Source organism: Magnolia sinica, chromosome 5 (assembly GCF_029962835.1).
Source record: "Magnolia sinica isolate HGM2019 chromosome 5, MsV1, whole genome shotgun sequence".
In the NCBI taxonomy this organism is placed as follows: Eukaryota; Viridiplantae; Streptophyta; class Magnoliopsida; order Magnoliales; family Magnoliaceae; genus Magnolia; species Magnolia sinica.
Window position 1 is genome coordinate 1,371,383 of NC_080577.1, and position 23,214 is coordinate 1,394,596.

The following is a 23,214-nucleotide window of genomic DNA, read 5'->3' on the forward strand; positions in this document are numbered from 1 at the left end:
GATAGGGGCCACGGTTTTGAAAAGTCAGCCAGAAATTTCACATGCGGCCAGCATGTGAAATCAGAGCTGTGCATCAACAATCGATACTTGACGTGCGCAACTAGCCAACGGAAGAGCAGGCTGACCAGATTTTTGGACCTGGTCATCTACATACAGGGCACAGTTAAGGCATATGGCGCAGCGTCCACAGACCTGTGGTTGCGGAGGTTGGTGTGGGCTTGCTAAGGAAGCTCGAGCCTTGAGGTGACGGAGTGCTCTGGTGGGCCCGTAGCCTACTGTATGTTTGAAAAACGACATAATGGCAGGAAATACTACTGTCATTATTTATGATGGGTGACGAAAAATTGCAAATCTCCACTATCTAGAATGCCAATAGGTGTCGGCAATTTTATGTGCGTAATTGGTCTTTGTATAATAAAAATGTCTTTTGAAATTTTAAAGGAAATTGAAAGGATTTGAAATATAGGAAATTGTAGGCCTCATTGCTGGGTTTAGATTTTACCTGCTCTAATTCGTAATGGCGTCAATATTTTATTAGTTTTTATTTTTTATGTGTAAGTACTCAACGGTGTATTATATTTTTAATTTTTATTGTGAAACCTAATTGAAAAAATATATATGTTATAACAAGAGAAAGATAAAACATGCTAAGTATCTTAAGGATATGTTAGAGTGCTTTTTATAAAATCATAGCATATAGGATAACAAGATATGAAAAAGTTGAAAGGAAATTGAAGGCAAATTAAGCAGCTGAGAGTCATTTAGGAGATTAACCGAGCGGTCGAGAGTCATATAGGAGGTCGACCAAGCGACCGAGTGAAATATGGTCGAGTCGATAAGGTAGCATGGAGCAATTTTTAGAACAAGTGACAAGTTTAGAAGGAAATCTGCAAAAGATCTTGTAGTGTTGAAACGATTATAGCAACCATCAGAATATTAAAAGCATCCAGAAGGTCAATAGTACTGAAATAATTATAATAATCATTAAAGTGTGGAAAAAATTCAGATGATTACATTAAGGCTATAAATAGTAAGAGAATTCAATAGAAGAAATCGTCTCATATCAATAAATCAAACCAGATAAAATCAATATTTCAATTATCATTTAGATACATTCTTTAACATAATCAGCTAATTACATTCTATAGTATAATCTTTAACTTTTATCTTTCATTTATATTCATTAGTATAATTCGTAGCAGTAATCAAGTAGTTGTTAAATTTTATCTGTAATTCGAGTTTACGCTCATACTCTGAATTCAGTTCAACTATTAAACAGAGTTCTCCATCTAAATAGATGTTTTACAGATATTATTGTGATCGACCTTAAGACTTTTATTTTTGTTATTCTTTTATTTATATCGAAAATTCTTCTTGTATGGAAGACAAATGTGTAAGCCATTTTTCAGAGGACGAATCATACCTTATGACTATCCTCGGATCATCATTTAAAACACTGTGCAAGTGGGCGACCGATCTTATTCGATGTTAGTTATATACTGTGTATCTACCTATCTTGATGCCTAGGGTCATAGTTGTTTAGCTTGAATTGAGCTACACATTCACTTCTGGCACACCTGTACTTAACATGTGATCGAATATGAAAACCCAAGACCAACGCTCAAAATGTTAATGGCCTAAAAATGAATGGTTAACTCATTTAACGCTTAGCATCCCCTTTGCATTACTATAGTTGTATGAATGTGATCATCCAATTTCTGTATCTTCTTTCATGTAAGTAAGCGGTCCACAATGCATCTTCTCTAATCCACCTTTCTTTGTTAATCATAAGTGAGCCCCACGTAGAAATCCACTCCATAAGGCACCAAGGATCCGGATTTGGCCATACATCAAGCTAATAAATGGTATCATGGCAACCACTTTTTCACAATATACTTAAAAGTTCCAATTTTCACATTATTCCATTGATCTATTGTGTCAATCTATAGATGGACCATGCTGCAGAAGTTTAATCCCAACCACTAATCTTGTAACTTTTTAAAATGGAATGTGGACCGCAGTTTATTTTTAGGCCAAAAATCATGAAACTAAGATTATCCCAAGTAGAATTTTCAGATACATGAATGGCTAAAGTAAGAAAGGATTTTCAGATGCATGAATGGCTAAAGTAAAAATTTTCAGATACATGAATATACATTCAAAGTAGGAGACACAGGTACATTCTCCGGAGTACTAAACCATGGGCTCGACTTGTTATGATGAAAAGGTGGACTCTTTCTTTACATCTCTTTAGGATTATCCCAGTAGAATAAGCTTTATTCCACGAGGGCTGCGTGTGAGCTCACCATGGTGTGTGTATGACATACAACCTGTTGACAGTCACAATGCCATGAAAGATGAAAATGTCAAAAATGAGGGAATCCAAATCATCAAATGAGCTATCACGTGAATTTGGAAGCTTTGAAATGGTTATCAGTTTTCTTCTAAGTTATTATACATCTAATTATTGAAAACGCTTTATTTTTTGGGGCATCCAATAGTAGTGGTGGGGCTCAGTAAATGCACGAGTTGGTTGGAGTAGGCACAACACAGTAGGCCCCACACAAACATTAGTACATAATCACGAAAACAACTAATAAAACAACTTTATTAGGGAAGAATGAGTGGTGGTAGTGGAACGGACATGGATTAAAAACTAAGTATAACAAGCAAAGGGGCTAGTTACGAACCATATAAGTGGTGGGGCTGCTTTTGGCATGTCGGGTTAATGTGATTGGCTCTGTCATTTAGCCTTAGGCGTCTGATGAAAACTGACAATAAGAATCAAGAAATGGGCCACACATGTTCCATTTATTTTGGCGAGGAAATGATCCATGGAACAGTGTACATATCCTCAGCTCATTATATTTTTTGTACAATTGATATTATGTCGAAAGATTTGATGGGCTTGATTTGATGGCAAGCGCGCAACACGATTTTGCCTAGCTCGAGATCAACAATTTCAATCACACGAGTACTATTTTTGAGAACACACTTTTTCGACTTTCCTATCTAGTGGCTCCTTGTTTTCCTACATAGAAATGAGAACTAATGAATAATAATAATAATTACATAAGCTTGAATTTTTTTGCAGAATCTTATCATCATTGTATATACACAAGTGAAAGCATTCAACATAGGAATGAGTGTGAATACATTAAGAAAGGTGGAGATAATAGTTATGGAGTTGGAGATGACCTCATTATATTGGATTTTGTAAGCCATAGTTCTCCTTTGGATTGAAAAAGCAAGAAACTTTGAAAATTTAAACAACCCTCTGATTGAAATTCAGAAATTTCAGGGGTGCCAAGTGACCTTACTTTCAGTGATGGTTCACACCCATACCGTTAAATTCTCCTGGTGTAATGCATGCCACTTGAATCAAACCATCACAATTGTGGGCCCAACTTTAAATGGGTTATAAACTAAGAATCAAACCATCACAATCTTGGGCCCTACTATGGATGGGTTATAAAACCAAAGGTCACACTCAACCTACATTTCAGTAGCCAAAATCGTTGACCTGGTTGGCCCTATTATCAGATGGGCCACTCACTAATATCGCCCCTATTATATGACTCATTTGAGCTGACGAAGATGCACAGAGTAGCCAATGGTCTAGATTTTAAATGGCGATTGGGACTATGATGGCCAGATGGCGCAGATGTTGCTGGGATATGGATTCGGTAGTGACCCCTGGCCTCAAACCAGTACGTTGGTACTGATCAATAATGTGGGCCCCACCATGATGTATGTGTTTTAACCATGTGGTTTATCTATTTAGCCAGAAAATAAAGCAGATCCAAATCTCAGGTGGACCACACCATAGGAAACAGCAGGGATTGAACGCCCCACCATTAAAAACTTACTGGGGGCCCCAAAACTTTAGGATCCAGCTGATATTTGTGTTTTCCTTTAATTAAAGTATATGTGAACTAATCAACAGGTTGAATGGCAAATAAACATTATAGTGGGCCCTAAGAGGTTTTAAACGGTGAGCATTAAATCAACACTAACTCGTGGGCCTAGAGATTCTGATCTGCCTATTTTTGGGCTCATACCATGATTGAGCTAGAAAAATGGATAGACTGCGTGGTCAAAACACATATATCACTGTGGGGTCCACAACATCGACCAGTACCAAGACATTGGTATATACTAGAGGGGTCACTACGGAATCCGCGGCTACATTGGTGCGCCTCAGCTCTCTGGAAGGTGGGCTCCGCATGCCTTTCATGCCTCCTAGTTGTATGCCATCACATGGCACATGCATCTGATGATCCATACCGTACATCTTGGGATTTTTGTCCGACACGCAAGGGTGTGATTTTTGGACTGGGACCATCACTGTGACCCATCAACGAACGGTTTTTTTTTTTTATCTTAGTCCGCAAAATTCCCTGTTTTCTTGCTGCAATGAAATAGTGTCAGTGATCAAATCTCAATAGTTCTTAAGAGATGATTGGGAACGTGTGATGTGGCAACGTTCTATAAGCCCCACTATGATGTATGTGTTATATCCGCGTTGTCTGTCCACCTATCTCATGAGATCTTTTTAGAGAATGAACTTAAAGATGAGACATATCCAAAGCTCAAGTGGACCACACCATATAAAGTATTGGGTATTGAACACCTACCATTGAAAACTTTTTTGAACCCCATAGAAGTGTTGGACCAAGTTGATATTTGTGTTTTTCCTGTGTGACCTTATAAACAAGTTGGATGACAAATAAATATTATAGTGGGCCCTATGAAAGTTTCAATAAATGAGGGTCATTGTCCCCGATGCTTTCTGTGGTGTAGTTCACTTGAGCTTTGGATTTACTTCATTTTTTAGCTCACGCTCAGAGATGATATTGCAAAAGGGATGAATAATGTAAATACAATACATATTGATGCATTTACATCCATATATACGCAACCATGATACACACACACACACACACCCCAGAGTGGTGTAACATACAAGTGAACACTCTATTTTACTTGTGCTAATGATAATAATTATTCATTGGGCATTACTGCTTTAATGGCTAATCCAAAAAGGCCCTAAATTTATAGGACAGTATTTATTTTTTCGAAAAAAAAAAGGAGCTTAAATAGGTGGGAATCGTCAATATTTCACATGTGTGTTCACGTGGCCATGTGTTTGATAATCCAAACCATTCGCATTCTCGAACTTAAATTCAGTCATTGGCATGCTCTGGACAGGCGTTAATGCAGTTGTCAGCAACTGTCCAGAGAAATATTGCATTAGAAATCAAAGGCGAAAATATTCATAGCTCATGGATCCATGTCCGTCCTGGTGGTTAAGTTTATTACTGCAGAAGCCCGTCTGGCGGCCATCTTACCAAAAACATGTCCCAGACAAGCTTTCTGTGACAACGGTTACCGTACCACTGTGTCCATCGGAGTGGTTTAATCGTTTAACACCACCGGTCCATTCCTGACAGTCGCTATTTAAACGAATTCATAGTCACCTAGTGGGGCCATACACGTGTATGGGTGATAGGAACCATTGCAGGGACTGGGCCTACCACGACAAGTTCATTGAAGAATAATGAGTCACTACCGATGGCCTTAGCCATTGATCTACGGACAGGCAAAATCATATGAGTTGAACCGTTTGTTTTGAAGATTATGGAGGGGCCAACCTTTTTTTTCTTTTTTCTTTTTTTAACACACGCACACACACCCCCACACACTCACACCGTGGCGGGCTTTCACCACCTATAGATACTCGAACCCTTGACCAGGTGTTGAAACTCCCGGGAGTCTACCACCCCACTCCGGGAAGAGCAAGCATCCTACCTCCTTTAGTGCGTCTTACACGGCTCAACCTGTTAAATCCACAGACAATGGGCATCCCTTCTGATATGTGGTCAGATATTCCCGACACATATCAACATTTCTTCTGAATCCTGATGTATTAGACAATCACTTGGACTATTTTTAGTACGGTTTTAGTTGGGGGTAAATACCCATAAGCAGACATAATTATGTCAGTAAATCTCAATTCACTACACGGCTGAAAGGATATGAGACATAAGATCTCAATTCACTGAGTGAAATTTGTGGGGCCCACTTGATGTGTGTGTGTCTTATTTAAGCTGTCCATCCATTGTACCAGCTCCCAAGCGCCCAAAAACGAGATAGCTCCAAAGTTTAAGTGGACCCATGGATTTTACTCAATACTCAGCATGCAATATTCCTCGTTGGATTTTACTGCATGTGAACTTGTTTCCTCTCTCAGCAGCATTTATTACCACTCATCATGATGTTTTTACCATCATATTCATATTTACTCTAACCAGACGGTTCCTTTTTAGTTACAAAAGCATCCTACACATCACAGGTGTGAAATGACAAAAATACCCTTGCATGATTAGTAATATGGAGCCCAATGGGGTGTGTGAATGAGAATTGAGGACAATGGAATCATCAGAGGGTCCACACATGAATTTAGTAGTATATGAGTATCTACGTTGTTTTCTGAGGTTGGGCCCACTTGATGATCCCAATCTGCATGATATTCTATTTATCTGATGATCATGATCGTTGGACTTGGATGCACATGTTGGATGGATTGGATGTCATACAAATACCACAAGTTCTGCCACGCTCAACTCCACCCCTTTATCAAAGGAAGCATGCAAGGGTATTAAAGTTATTTCACCTCCAAGCAGACATCTGCCATGACTTGGATGTCGTCATGAATGCACAGCTACCAATCTTTGTTGCAATGGGCCATTGGCGTCAACCGACTCCCATAACAGGTCACATCAGTCCATTTTATGATAAAATGCTTCCTTCTAGTTTAAAATTATAAGTTTCAAAAAATTTACTATTTTCAATAATTTCTAATTTTAGCATATCTCCCTTATTTTAAAATTTTAGTATATAGGAGATTATTAGGAATTGCTTGTAATTATAATAGGAATTATCCAACACAATTAATTTAGCACTTTGTATTTTTGGCAAAATTTAATATTTTGGTAAATTCTATTTAATTAAATTAGGATTATTAATTACGGTTTTGTTTTTGTTTTTTTAAAAGTAATGTTATCGGGATGTCTGAAAAAAATTTGAATTTCGCTTTTTTATTGTATAGGCTCAAGAATAACCATAAAGATTCTTTCTCAGTATTGTTTCACACCATTCCTTGCGGCAAATGGTAAGAACCAAGACACCCATGGTAGGTTTCATGCAGCGCCTCATTCTATGAAAACCTGTATGCCATTATGTGTTAGACTTTATACAATTGTCTTACTTTGGTTGATCTTGTATTGGAAATTATTATTTTTTAACTATTAAGGTTATCTTCATAACCAACAACTATTATCTGTAACTTATAATGACCAACTAGAATGAGAAGAAATCATTTTTATGACTTGTTAGTTGTTATAGAATTCATTTCTTATCTTTTATATTCCCTAAGAAATGTTAGAGTTATCAACATATTTTTTTGAAGAATGATTAAATTTTGATTGGTTGATATAGTAGTTATTTTGAAAAAACTTACCAAAAATTTATTATTATTATTTTTTCATTTCCTAACTATAATTTAAGGGGGGGGAAAAAAAAAGAAGGTGGGGCAAATGGAATTCTCAGTGAAAGGGAAAAAGAACTAAAATTGTAAAGCAAACTTGTGCTTTAGAAAAGCTAGGAAATTGTTAAGCTGAGAAATAAAAACCAGCAACCAAACATGCCAAACATATTCTTAGAAGAACCTTCTGGCATTAGGCTCTTCGCCATGGCTCTTCCCCTTCATTAGATATCGCCACTTCTCCATAAAAGAGTGACATTTTATGTGTATTTTAAAATAATAATAATAATAATAATATTTCTAAAAAAAAAAAAAATCTTCAATGACGAGCCAAACCCAAACAATTTATTCTAGAAACTTCTATAGGTAATTACTCTCAATCTACCCAAAATTCTAAAAGATGTAATTCCATTCTCCATACATATAAAAAAATAATAACAAAAAAAAAGGGTTAAAATCCGTACCTTGGGCATGATAAGGACTCTTAGGGCCTGTTTGGCCAGACGGATCCCATGGGATTAGGAGGGATGGGATGGATTTTAAGGTAATGACGGTGGTGTCAGTGGATTGGTTTAAGATCCATGGGATTGCTATATCCTAGGACAAGTTCACCGAGTCTATTTGGCACACCCGGCATATCTCGGGATTATACCTTCCAATCCCTTCTAATCCGTCCAACCAAACACAACCCAGGTATGATTAAATGGGATTAGGAGGGATGGGATCAATTTTAAGGTAATGATGGTGATGTCAGTGAATTAGTTTAAGATCCATGGGATTGCTATATCCCGGGACAAGTTCATTGGGTCTGTTTGGCTCGTTTGGCATATCTCGAGATTTTACCATCCTATCCCTCCGCCTAGCCAAACAGGCCCTTAAAAAATAATAGGTACTCTTTCTATCAAAAGACACCTACTTTCTTTAAGAGATGATAAAGTCGAGTCAGAAAAATCAAATGGAGTTTAGATATTGTACTAATTATACGGCTAATCATATATTTAATTTGTTCTAAGTTTAGTTTTGCACATCTTCATAATAGAACTTCTCTTTTATTAATAAAAGATACAAGAAAATTTCCCAACTTCACAACCATTTCTTCATAATTCCAGTGTACCGACCTAGGTTGCTACATCTATATATTAAGACCTAGATTGGATCACTTGAAATATAAAAAAATCAACCATGCTAGATATATCTATCCCTTTAATTGGTGGAAAACCCATGAAAGGCTTGGATAAAACAATCAAGTGTTGAGATTTGTGCTGTGGAATCACACAGATATGGATCTAGGACAGCAATCCAATGACGCTAACCAATCACAAGAATACACAAAGATTTAACGTGGAAAACCCTTTTCGGAAAAAACCATGGCACAAAGCGATAGATTTTCACTATGAAAATAGAAATTATAAAGAAAGAGGACTTACCTGATTTGAACAACGTCGAATCTCACCCCTGTTCACCCTTTGGTAACCTTAGAACCCTTTTAGAAATCTTTAGAATACTTTTACAAAGCCTTAGAATATCTTAGAATAGCCCTAAGGACTCCTATTTATAAATGGAAAAGTCCTACTTATGTACACCCTTAGAAACCGCTTAAAATTTACGCAGTCCACGCACAAACTACGCACCATCTACGTAACCCTCGACTAGTCGAAGGAGGGCTTTGACCAGTCGAGGGACCTTTGACTAATTGAGCCAATCCCTTGATTGGTCGAGCACCTCGAAACTCCAAGATTGAAGACATCTGTTTAACAACAATCTCTACCATGACTTCAATCTTCAAACGTGTATCTTCTTGCCATCTTCTCTTATCTTTATATCATATCATAGTTTCAGTCAACACTTCTCGTGCACACTCCGTCATTCTTTTATGCCACAGCCATGCCTAGAGAAGTTGTACAGAACTTGAACTTCTTTATAGAAACAACCTTAGTAAGCATGTCTGTTGGATTCACGTTGGTGTGAATCTTCTCTAGTGTTACGCCTCATTCCTCAATCACATGTTGGATAAAATGGTGACAAACATCAATGTGTTTAGTACGAGAGTGATAAACTGAAGTTTTAACAAAATTGATAGTGCTCTCGCTATCATAGTTAACCGACACGGCCTCCTATTAAAGTCTCAACTGATTTATCATACCTCTTAACCAAACACCTTCCTTAAACGTTTCTGTCACTGCTATATATTTTACTTTGGTCGTGCAAAAAGAGCCACCACGGACTGAAACTTCGACATCTAACTAATTGCTTCACCCGTTAGTACAAACGAGTATCATGAAGTAGACTTTCTAAAATTCACATTGCTTGCATAGTCTAAATCCACATACCCTACCAACTTTGTCATTTTCTTCTCAAAACTTAAGATATAGTCTTTTATACCTCGAATGTATCAAAGTATCCATTTCACCGCTTTCCGATGTTGCTTGCCCAAGTTTGAAATGTATCTGCTCACAATACCGACTGCCTGTGAAATATCCGGTTTCGTATAGATTAAACTGGCTACCGCATTCGAATAAGGTACATGAAACATAACCTATTTTTCCTCATTTGATTTATAACATTGTTCTGAGGAAAGCTTGTAGTGAGCCGTGTGGGGGAATGCTCACTGACTTTGTCTGATCTATCCCATATTTGATCAACACTTTTTCAAAGTATTCTATCTGTGATAACCAAAGCCTACTCCTCTTCCTGTCTTTATGAATATCTATGCTGATAATCCTACCCCCAGATCTATCATCTCGAATGTCCCTGATAACTGAGTCTTCAGTATGTTGATTTCAGACATATAATGACTGGCGATCAACATATCATCAACATACAATACTAGGATGATGAATCTGTCATCACTTAGTGTCTTGTAATAGATACAGTGATCATATTTACTCCAAGTAAATTTCTGACTCAACATGAAATAATCAAATTTTTTATACCACTGCCTAGGCAATTGTTTCAGGCTGTACAACAACCTCATTAACCTACAAACTTTATTCTCTTCCCCTTTAATTTCGTAGCCCTTTGATTGCTTCATGTAGATTTGCTCTTTTAACTCCCCATGTAGAAATGCAGTCTTGACATCCATTTGTTCTAGCTTGAGATCGTATTGGGCAACCAACGCCAACACGAATCTGATAGACACCTACTTAACCACCAGCGCGAATATCTCTATGAAGTCGATTCCTTCTCTCTGAGTATAACCCTTTGCTACCAATGTAGCTTTGTATATATCATGTTTTCTTTTAAATAATCACTTGCATCTGATCGCTTTTAAGCCTACTGGAAGCTCCACCAGTTCTCATGTGTGATTTTCATTCAACGAGTCCATCTCATCATCCATAGCCTCCTTCCACTTTTCTGCATCATGCTCACTGAGAGCCTCCTGAATAGTAGATGGGTCCCCTTCATCTGTAACGAGGGCATATGCAATATCACAGTCATCCCTGTATCTTACCGGTAACTTATGTTCACAACCCCAAGTGTAGGGTTGTGATGTAGTAATAATCTCGGTGAGACTGAGATCGAATCCAGAGGGACTAATCTCATGTGTTTTCTGAAATCAACTAGAAGAAGAACTAAAAAAGGATATAAAACTAATTCTGAAGAGATTGAGAGTAATTATGAGAGATTTAATGAAAAACTTAAGAAAATCAAAGGTGAGAAACTAGAGTTTCTAAAGATCCACATATAGGTTCTCAGGATGCTACCTTGCTTGATTGAAGGACAAAGAGATTTATCAGATCTCTGAACTTCTCATGGATCTAATCATCAATGGATGAGAGCTGTGATGATTTGGAAGTGATTCCATCACTTAACCATGCCCAGGAGAGAAGGCAAACAACAGGATCTACCAATCACACAACTAATCATGAGAGAATTGTGAAGGTTAGGAAGGATTCCATCATCCTACCATGCCCAAGGGATGATGGTGAACAACAGGATCTCCTACTTTCACAATCTCAATTCAGGAAAAGAAGATATCTCAAGTTATTGCAGATCTATTGTAATTTGTCACAACAAACCATTAAAAATTAAAAATATTTATTCATAATCAAACTAGAATCCAAGAGAGTTCAATAAAATATGAATCAAAACAAAGAAAATACCCTAATCACGCTACAAGCTTCACCTCTTAGCCCTAACTAAGAGGTTTAGCCAACCATAGACATGATTGAACTAAAAACTCTTAAGAAAAGCACAAAAATAACTAAAGAAAGGGAAGAAAAATGCTTGGCGACGGCTTCTCCAAACTTTTGCTCCACTCCACAAACCCTAGATGATGCTTAGGGATGCTAAAGGGACCCATATTTATAGTTTTAGGGCTTAAACTTTCGTATACCAATTAAAATTTTTGAAAACCGTCTCAAATTTATGCAGTCCGCGCAACTTTTGCATAAGTCTTCGATGTCATCGAACAACCTCCGATGTTATCGAGGACTGGCTTCGATGTCATCGAAAATGTACTCAAAACAATCTAGCGAGTTGCTTCAATTTCTTCAATAAATTCGATATCATCGAGCAGACTTCGATGTCATCGAACCCCTTCCTTCGATGTCATCGAACATATCTTCGATGGATTGAAAAGAGCACCCAATACGTCAGCAACCAATTCAATTTTTCTGTAATTCTTCGATGTCATTGACAAGCCTTCGATGTCATTAAACACCATCCTTCGATGCCATCGAACAGCTCTGTTCGATGTCATCTAAGCTAAAATTGTGTGAATTTCTGCACCAATTTCTGCACTAATTTTTACACTTCCTTCCTTTTCCACTTGATTTTCTTGAATCTTGGGGTCTTGAAATCTTTCATCTTGGTCTCCAAAGATTCATTCTTTGCTTGATGATTCTTGAGTATTAAATCCATGCTTTTAACATTCTTTTCAATCCAAGCTCTTAAATTCACCTTGCAACACAAACACATGTAAAATATACTATTAAGTCATATTATGTTTGTAAATCCAAGAAATAAATGGGAGATAAGATGCAATATTTGACCCTCAACAACCTGCGATCACGCGCTGGGTTTCTTCTCACATGTGGCTACTCCACCTGATCTTGTACCCCTATCTGTGCATCTATCTTTGCCTGAGTATCATCTGTGTCAATCTGGATATCTACAATCAATCATTCTGGTTCATCTTGCTCCTCTTGATCATTCTTGCGGAATAGAGAGTTTTCATCGAATCTGACATTACGGCTAAAGATGACCTTGCGTGTGACCTTGTTAAATAACCTGTAACCTTTCACACCAACACCATAGCCAACAAAAATATAATTTTTGGCACTATAGTGTAGCTTATCTCTCTCAATTGATGGTACATGAGAGTAAGCCTCACAACCAAATATGCGCAAATATGAGTATTCCAGTTTATGATCACTCCATACTTTCTCTGGAATTTTACATTTAATTGTCGTAAAAGGAGACCGGTTCACCAAATAACAAGCTGTATTAACGGCCTCAGTACATAAGTCCTTGCCGAAAGCAGCATTACTTAACATGCACGGTCCCTCTTCAAGAGAATCCGATTCATTCGCTTAACCACACAGTTTTGTTTGGGTGTGTGGCGCACTGTGTTGTGCCCAATGATGTCACGCCCCAAACTCGGAAACCGGGCTCACAAAATTTTCGATCGCAAAATCTGGCGCCAACAGCCTCCGTAGTGCCCCATTTTCGGATTCCGACACTTATATGCTAGATTCCTATCCTGGGATCCTACAAGGAGGATTTTCCAACGTACTTTTTTAAAAAAGGAGCATAATCACAAGTTTACCCAAATAAAAAAGGCAACATCATCATCACATATCCATTAATATAAACATTTGGATACAATATTGAAAAGGAAATACATATATCAAAATCAAAGCTCCAGAGGACCGCTGCACACTCCAAGCTCAATGTTACTACAACCTAACGCCACCTGTACGCATCTATCATGCATAAGCTTACAAAAGCTTAGAGGGTGGTGAAAGTGTGTGCCTAAGATAATTGCCAAGTATACCATAAAGCTCATAAATCATACATCATCGAAATAAGCGAAAATACTGACAAGATCATGAATCATACGATATCAGAGTAAGTGAAAATATACTGATAAGTCTATGAGTGCTATCAGCCGTACCAAGGCTAGGCGATGCAACACATAACAAGACAATAACAGATGCTGAGGATGCAATGCAATATGCAAATCCTAACGAGCCACGAATACCATCAACCTCATCCAAAAACATAGTAACCCAAAATGCTAAGAACTGCGAATGCAATGTAATATGCGGTGCGAATGAAATGGCCATGATGAAATGTGAAGTCGGGATGATAGTACGTAGTATCGCAGGCTACGAGGTTCACTAAAAGGGACTTCTATCTAAACCAATCCCATACCTAAATTTGGATAGTCCGACACCAAGTGGTAAACTCCTGATCTCATGTTAGTCGCGCGCCCAACCTAAATCCTGGTCATGCGATGGTACACGTAATAAATAGTTACGCACCATTAGTCCGAGTGGATAGTGAATGAATGAATGAATAGATATGTAATTCCTTCTCAATAAGTCCACATATCAGTACGGTTGCTCTCTGGAGAAATCACCGGGGTCTATTACACTCCACTTTGACTGTCTCCTCCCTAACTACACAACCCAGTGAGTGGAAGAGACCTCACTATCCGCTTGCTAATATCGGGCCCGACTCGTCAATAACGGACCCATTTACGAGCTGGTCATACTCAGCCTAGCTTATAGCCCCCTCACTCGGGTGGATAAGACCACACCTCCTCCAACCGACCACGACACAGTAGGAGACACAACCTCATGGTATAGGCACCGACGCTCATATTCCACTCGGTCTAGATGTTGGAGCATCTCCTAGTACCAAGGAGGTTCTGGAATTTTCACCGAAGGACATCCTACATGCCCAGAGTGCTAGAACCAATCATTTTCGGTGGCCTATCTGGCCATCCACGATGTGTCTGTGGAGGCCACGGCCCTGATGTCGCTAGGGCATACAATGATCAAGTCACATATATATGAGATGCATGAGTTACACTATCCAGTCACGCAGTAATCATGCGCATACAGCGCGATAATGTAGGCACTCCGTCTTATAAGGAGTCCTATAAATAGTCTGCCTAATAGCGTATGCTATGATCAAACATTCCTCATATCAGGCATACATATGATGTGTATGGGCATGAATCGTGGAGTTATACTAAGCATTTTATATGGTGATGAACTATTCTCATAACGAAGATGGGCCTTAATGGCCTACACACAACAAGTATGGGCCTATTAATGGGCCTTAGGGAGAGTTATAATGTGGACATTTAACCAACATTATTCTTATAATGTGGACGTCAAACCAACATTGCTCTCAAGGCATGGCCCGCCATAAATGTAATTACAAAACCCATGGTGGAAGCACACAATGCAATAGACCTTATATACATCCCATTGGGCTTCAACCCATGGGCCTCAAATACATCAAATGGGCCTTAACCCACTGGCCCTAATACATCACAATGGGCCTTAACCCATGGGCCCTAATACATCACAATGGGCCTCAACCCATGGGCTCCAAATATATCAAATGGGCCACATAATATGGGCCTCATATACATCAAGTGGGCCTCAACAACGGGCCATAAACATATCAAAGGTGGGCCTCACAGATGGGTCTCATACATATCAAAGGTGGGCCCCAATGGATGGGCCATAACTACATCAAGATGGGCCTTAGAATACGTCAAAATGGGCCTAATTACATGGGCCATATGCATATCATATGGGCCTCAATGGACGACCATAAATAAATCAAGATGGGCCTCATACACATACCAAGGTGGGCCTCAATGGACGGCCATAAATAAATCAAAATGGGCCCCATACATATACCAAGGTGGGCCTTAATGGACGCCCATAAATAAATCAAAATGGGCCCCATACATATACCAAGGAGGGCCTCGATGGATGGCCATAAATAAATCAAAATGGGCCTCATACATATACCAAGGTGGGGTCCACTTGAACTATAGATCTGTCTTATTTTTTTATCTCAAGTCTGTAATACAAGCTTGCCAAATGGCGGATGGTTTAGATGCAACCCATGCATCATGGTGGGGGTCCACATGAACTATGGACTTGACTCATTCTTTAGCTCATGTCATAAAATGAACTTTTAAAATGGTTAGAGGGTTTGGATGCAACACATGCATCATGGTGGGTCCCATGAAGGCCCACCATCATGTATATATATTATATAATATATATAATATATTTAGTATATAACATACACACACACACACACACACACACACACATATAAAATAAATCTTGAGCTGTAAAATCACGTTGCAACTTTTAGCAATACAATCATGCATCCTTGACGATTTCGCCTTGCTCTTCATCAATATGAACATAAATATCAACTGGGCCACATGTGCTACCTATACGGTTATATATTCAATGAATAAGTGGCCAACTAAGTATGAATTCCCCTCAATATTACACACTGCCGTATTAGGTAAGTATAGTTATAAAGACATAATAAGGCATACAAAACAATACATGATGCAGTCTTATTAGATGCATGGATGCATGAGTGCACATCAACTGGGGATGCTCATCCAATTGGCTTTTGGGCAAAACTCATGCAATGTGGCTGGTCACCAGCGAAAGTATATAGTATATGCGTAGTATCAAACTCACGAATGTGGCCAGTCATTAGCGAAAGTATATAGTACATGCGTAGTACCAAACTCACCGAAGGTGGGTTGATAGTCGATGGTTTGGGAGTTAGCGAAACGTTACCCTAACTAAATCCTATTAGGCACGTCCTACAACATCCAAAATTAGCCACACGTCATCGTCCGAATGCTATGAATGCATGATTAGCCCAACCATTATTATTCCGTTTACAACTAACTAGCTTGATAAAGCTCAAAGGTCACTATGGGGGGTTCATCACCCAACGTAGGCCAACAGGTCAGGCATAGTGTCTCATTCTACCATTCATGGCTCACGAAGCTACCACCTTAGGATGTTTAATGGAACCTATCGACTAATGGCCAATCATATTTAATATATGGGGATTGCCATCGCATGGTTAGAAAAAATAAAACTTCGAACCCGTATAGGGGAAAATACCGAAACAAAGCCATATAGGACAAATATCAAAACTAAGCCACATAGGACAAATATCAAAAACTATGCGAAGAAAGATCATCCTTAAAAATCACTTAGACACAGTAACACTTGGATAGCAGGCCCACATTAATATTCAATTTAAACCACCATTCACTAACCACTAAGTCGAAGGTCTATTACAATCATAATCCGTTGAGTTATATCCCAAGTATCCGTGAACATTTATAAGTTGGGGTTTCCCACTGATGTACCAGTTTAAGTCCCATAAGCAATCCACAAGTAATTCACAAGCATAAGGAAATATGCAGGATAAATATTAAGTATGTAATCTAGCAATTCAATTCCAACAATTAACACATGTGATTATAAAATAAAGATATCAATTATCAATCGCAATTAAAGTAAAAACTATCACTTAAGCTAATGGAAAAGTAGAAAGCTCAAGGGGAAGAAATCATCACCTGATGAACCGAATCACCTTTTAGTGTTGCTAAGTGCTTGTACCCTTAGAACCGAACCCTGCCATGAATTATAAAGTTATACAGTTAGATCTAAGCCTTATACACTATTTATGGTTAGGGTCTTAACCTAGGGTTTGGATTACTTAGGTTTTTAGGGTTTTAATGTAAGATTTAGGTTTTTTTATCCTAGGGTTTAGTGTTAGGAATAGAACTATGATGTATGTGCAACTTAAATACAATATAATAATAATATAGTTAATTGCAATTTAACGTTAATGATATAACTATTATTCGTGACCATGGTAATAATTAGTATTACAATTGTAATAAAATAGTATAACCTATTATTAAAGATAATATTTTCAAGTGATGGATACCATGCGAATATCATTAATGGTAGTTTCATTTATAATAACTAATATTAGCGTAACATGTTAATAGTAATCATTATGATGATAATTAATATTATGATCTACTATTATGATACTATTTAAGAACGGTAAGTAAAATACAACTATTTTCTAATTGTAATTTCATTTATAATAACTAGTTCTAGCATAAATTATCCGTCAATGACTAATCGTAAATAATGTTAGCAATCTTAATAATAAGAGTGTAACAATGATGTTAATACAATGAGACATGTCTAGTCTAGAAAGAAAACATTGACTCATTGAGTTGACTCAGTCTTAATCGGTCTTAATGTTAGCTATGGGTTTTAAGGTGCCAGATTGAGCCATTATTCCTTCAACCATGAGCACCCTAACTAAGCTGTTGAGATGAACCAACTAAAGTAATTACAGATTTGACCTTGGATTGGTGCGTCCACCTGGTCGCGGCTTACTAAGTTCGCCTAGAACCGGGTTGCTTGAGTTGCTCAACACAGTTGAGACTTGAAACGGAGTCGGAATTACTGATCGCAACTTGGTTCTTTAAGATCAATGGCTATTGCTGGTTTGAGAGCTGAGTTCAGCTTCTAAATCCTAAGAGGACCCGAAGATACCCTACCCCCCCCCCCCCCCCCCCCCCCCACACGTTAGTAAGGAACAAGTTACCTCAACCTGACTGTAGCGGTTCAGATGTGGCATTGATGCAGGCACTTATATCTAAAATTCAAAACCGGAATCATATGCACCTGCCTGGCCTTTCTTTGAGCGTGGTATGGAGTGGTGGGTTGACTTGGTTAGGGGTTACACTAGCCATAACTGAACCGGCCAAGACTTGGCTCCAGTTGCTGATTCGGGATTTCTACAAACATCGAAAATCCTCCCAGACAAGATGGAGTGGTTGATCTGGTTTATAGAAATAAGAGGCTACCGAGTTAGCTCCTACATGAGAAAACAAGTTGACTCAACTTGTTGAGACAGCCTTGACCTGGTGGAGATCCGACGTTACCGCACAACTACCTGATAGTCTGAAACTCGAAACACATACCTGCCCGACACCTAGAAGGGTTCCTCGGAGGGAGGTGAGTGACCTCGGCGTCGTCTACACCAACTACAATCAGATTAGATCGAGCTCCAAGTTACTGGACGAGTCTGGCTTAGGTCTGTTTGATCAGCAAAGAGGGGTAGTGCTGGGTTCCGGAGCTTGATTCGGACAGCACCATGCAAGCCAGCCTCTATGGGAGGATGGCTGAGGCGACTTGGCAGGTCCTATCATGCGGACAGTGAGCCCTGGCCCGACCTGATTCGTGTTGCTAGGGTCGGCTGCTTGACACCCCTCTGCTCTCTCCCGTTATTCCCTTATCTCTCTCTCTCTCTCTCTCTCTCTCTCTCTCTCTCTCTCTCTCATAAAGCCTCTGGATTCTTAACTCAGTCTGAATCAAGTAGACTGGGCCAACTCAGTGGACTGCGACACAGAGTATCGCTCGAGCTCGGCTCTCTTTATCTCTCTCTCGATCTCTTTCCTATTTTCTCTCCCTCACTCCCTCTTTTCTTCCTAATTACTTGGTGAGGATCCTGAGGCTGACGGCCCACCTTTATAGGGTTGAAGCACATGTAAATGGCCATCCAATGGTTGGGATAAATGGTAATGTGCACGCGCCCCTCTCCTTCTTTCGTTTGCATGGGAGAAATCCATCACGAGGGATGGATTCTACCCGTCGTGGCCCACTGGAAAAGTATAATGGATTGGCAAGTGGGGCCCATCTATCTTAGTGGGTTCCTTGGTTTAACGAGGAAGACGATGGGGCCATTAATGGCTAATTTCCATATACGGCCCAAACGGACGATCTAGTCTATTTGGACGGGTCGGATGGGACCCCTGATCCTTGCAGGGCCCACTTATCCAGGAAACAATTGTGATCTCCCAACCATCTCGCGAGACGCTCGGCCGCAACCATTTTCTTGCGCAAAGAGGGTTGTTTTCGGATAGAGTTATTATTGCCCTAGCTCGGGCAATTGAGATGGTGCTGAGGTGCTTGGTTGTGAGGTCTCGATCGAGTCAGGCGTGCTTTCCCGAATGAGAAGGCTCCTGACCACCTTTCTTTATCAACAGGAGGATGTTTCGCCTTTTTTTTTTAGCGTTGGACGTGGGGCTAGGATTGATGTGGGGAAGAACGGCTGGGATTAAAGGAAGGCGATGGGCGCGGATCGCCAGGCTGGCAGTGAGGTATGCTTTTTGTTTTCGGAAGAAGGCCGCACGCGCGTTACCATTGCGACGCCGCTCTTATGCGCATACCCATATGCAAACTTGTGAAGGTTGTGAAATTAGGTTTGGCCTTTATCTCCTATGGGATGATCGGTTCGGATTGGGTTAAAGTGTCCCGCCTTGATTGCAATGGCCCAGTCTTGCAGCGACAGGAAACACAACGTGTTCGTACGTTTGAGCCTGTCCCTGCGTGGCCATACACGTGCATGGATTTGCAAGGTCAATGTGGTCCTGGTTGGTTTTGGCGTCCCTTCATGATGGATGACTTGGATCACTAAGTTGGGCCTGCGCGATGGGCCACTGATCGTCCAAAACTGGCATTGCCTGTTCAAACTCGCTCCGGGTGGGAAAATCTCACCATTTTGAGATTCTTCGGGTCAGCGCCCGGTCAACCAACAAACCGCGTCCCGTGCACTTCATGCACAGGTGACCTTGGTGCACTCACACCCCGTGTGGGGTCCACCGTGATGTTTGTGATAAATCTACTATGTCCATTCCCCTTAGAGGCCCTAATTAGGGCCCTTGATTGAAGATTGGGCGGATCTAAGGCCTAGGTGGGTCCCACCACTTGATTTGGGTCATATTGGTGGGTTTCCATAAATGTAAGGGTCGAAAAATTCCAAATCCGGATATCGGCGGTTCAAAAGGGTCCTAGGGACCACTCAATTGGGAATTAGCAGTTGAATTAGGGATTAAATGCCCTGATATGTGGTTAGAGTAACTAGTCAAGTAATTTAATCAATTCTAAAACATGTACTTAAACAAAATAATTAAATATTTTAATCAATCTAAGACGTGTATTTAAGTCAACCTATCAGGTATTCTAATCACTTCTAAGGCATCATTTTAAGTCAACCTATCAAGTATTCTGACCCATTATAAGACATTTATTAAGTAAACTAATCGAGTATTCTAATTAATTCCAAGACATTTATTTGAATAATCAAGCATTCTAATTAATTCTAAGACATTTGTTAAGTAGAATAATCAAGTATTTTAACTAACTCTAGACATTTGTTTAAGTAAATAATCAAGCATTATAATCAATTCTAAGACATGTGTCTAAGAGAGCTAATCAGATCACTTAAAGACATGAATTCAAGTAAGCTACCGAATGATTAACCATTTAAGGGTTATCGTTTGTAGTTATAATAAAAACTATCCTTAGTTTACTAGTGAATTGGAATCCTAAAAATAAGTATCTCTAGTGGTATGGTGATCCATCTTGAAAATCGACAGATGGATAGCTTGATGTGCGGATGGGGATTGTTTTCAAGGGTTGGATCTAGGCTAGAATGAACGTGAGGGTTCATTTAAGCTAGGCTTGTATTTATACTAAATTAGATTACAAGGTAACACTCGAGTACTGAAAAGTACGGGGTGTTACAGTCAATTCTTAAAACCTTTGTTTTTCACCCTGACTGTTTTTCCACCATTGCCTTCCATTGTCTAAATATAGTGAAAACTTCGGATTAACGTTTCATGAAATAAATCCAAACTTTCCTGAAGTGGTCGTCAACTAATGAAATAAACCATAATGACCCCCCAATGGAAATCTCTAGCGATGACCCACATACGTCAGAGTGCACATAATCAAGCACTCTCACACATACATGTTTTCCAGATTTAAAAGATAGTCTAAATTGTTTACCATATATATATAATGCTCGCATATATATAAATCAGAAATTTTAAAAGCTGAAATCAACCATCGATCAGAAAGTACCTTCATGCCCCGCTCGCTCATGTGGCCTAGACGTGCATGCCACATGCATGCAAACCTAGAATCTGCAACAACCACCGCCGCTCTACTCCCTGAAGGGCTTTCAATCAACCTATAAAGGTTTCCATGCCTTTGCGCTCTGATAACCACAAGTGAACCTTTTATTACTTTAAGGACACCATCAATACTAGTGAACTTGCACCCAATAGCCTCGAGTGCATCGAGAAAAATTAAAATTTTCTTCATATCAGGAACATGTTTGACATCAGTCAAGGTACGCTACATACCATCAAACATCTTAATGTTCATCGTACCAATAGCCACAACATTATAACATTGTCATTGCTCATAAAAACTTGTCCACCATCACATTCCTTGTAGCTGGCGAACTAACTCTAATGAGGAGTCATGTGATATGATGCTCCTGTGTCTAGGATCCACTCATCTCCATAATTGTCGTGCAAGTGTCCAATCATGGACACAGACAATACATCACCACCACTTGTCTCTTCATCGGATGTGACAACATTGACCTCCTTGGAAGAAGCTGCTGAATTTTCTTTCTTTGCTTTAAGATTAGTATAATCCTTCTTCATGTATCCAGAGATCCCACAATTTTAGCACTTTAGTTTTCCTTTATCCTTGCCCTTGGATTTAGATCTAGGTCTTAAAGATCCTATATCTCGCTCAGAATTTATGCCTATCGTAATCAATGCATCAAAAGATGTCCCTATGTCACCGTTTAGCTTTTTCATGGCCTTCCCTTAAAGGGCTGAGATAATGACGTTGACACTCAGGATTTTATTTATAGGGCACATTGTGTCCTTGAATGATTCATACGATACCGGAAGAGAATTCAGGAACATACATGCTTGTTCCTCATTTTTTATCACTTCCTTTATATCCAGCAATTTGTAAACCAATTTATTAAAGTTGCTAATGTGAGCCTCCAGATCTCCAGACTTTACCATCTTAAAGTTATACTAATGCCACTTTAAGTGTAAGTAATTTTCAGAGGATTTTTTCGTATAAATATCCTCTAACTTCACCCATAAATTAGCGACAATTTTCTCCCTCAAAACATTGTAGAGAACCTCATTCATGAGACATAAACGGATTGATGATAAGGCCTTCTTATCAAGAGTATTACATTCATCATCAGCTATGGTAGACTTTTTCACATCAAGAGCACCATCCTCGCCTTTCTTGGTTAAGGAACTAATCATCTTGATCTTCCATAACTCAAAGTTACTTTTGCCTGAGCACTTCTCAATATCATACCTAATACTTCCCATTATTGTTAATCCTGCAGATTCAGATCTGTGTCTCAACGATAGTTTTGATACCACTTATTGGGATTTGTGCTACGGAATCACACAGATATGGATCTAAGATAACAATCCAATGGCACCAAGCAATCACAAGAGAACACAAAGATTTAACGTGGAAAACCCTTTAAAAAAAATCACGGACAGATCTTCACTATGAAAATAGAAATTACAAAGAGAGAAGATTTACTCGATTCGAACAACCTCAAATCTCACCCTTACTACGCCCTTTGATAACCAATGAACCATTTAAAAAACCCTTCGAATACTTTTAGGAGGCCTTGGAATATCTTAGAATGGCCCTAAGGACTCCTATTTATAGATGGAGAACTCCTACTTACGTACACCCCTAGAAACTGCCTAAAAT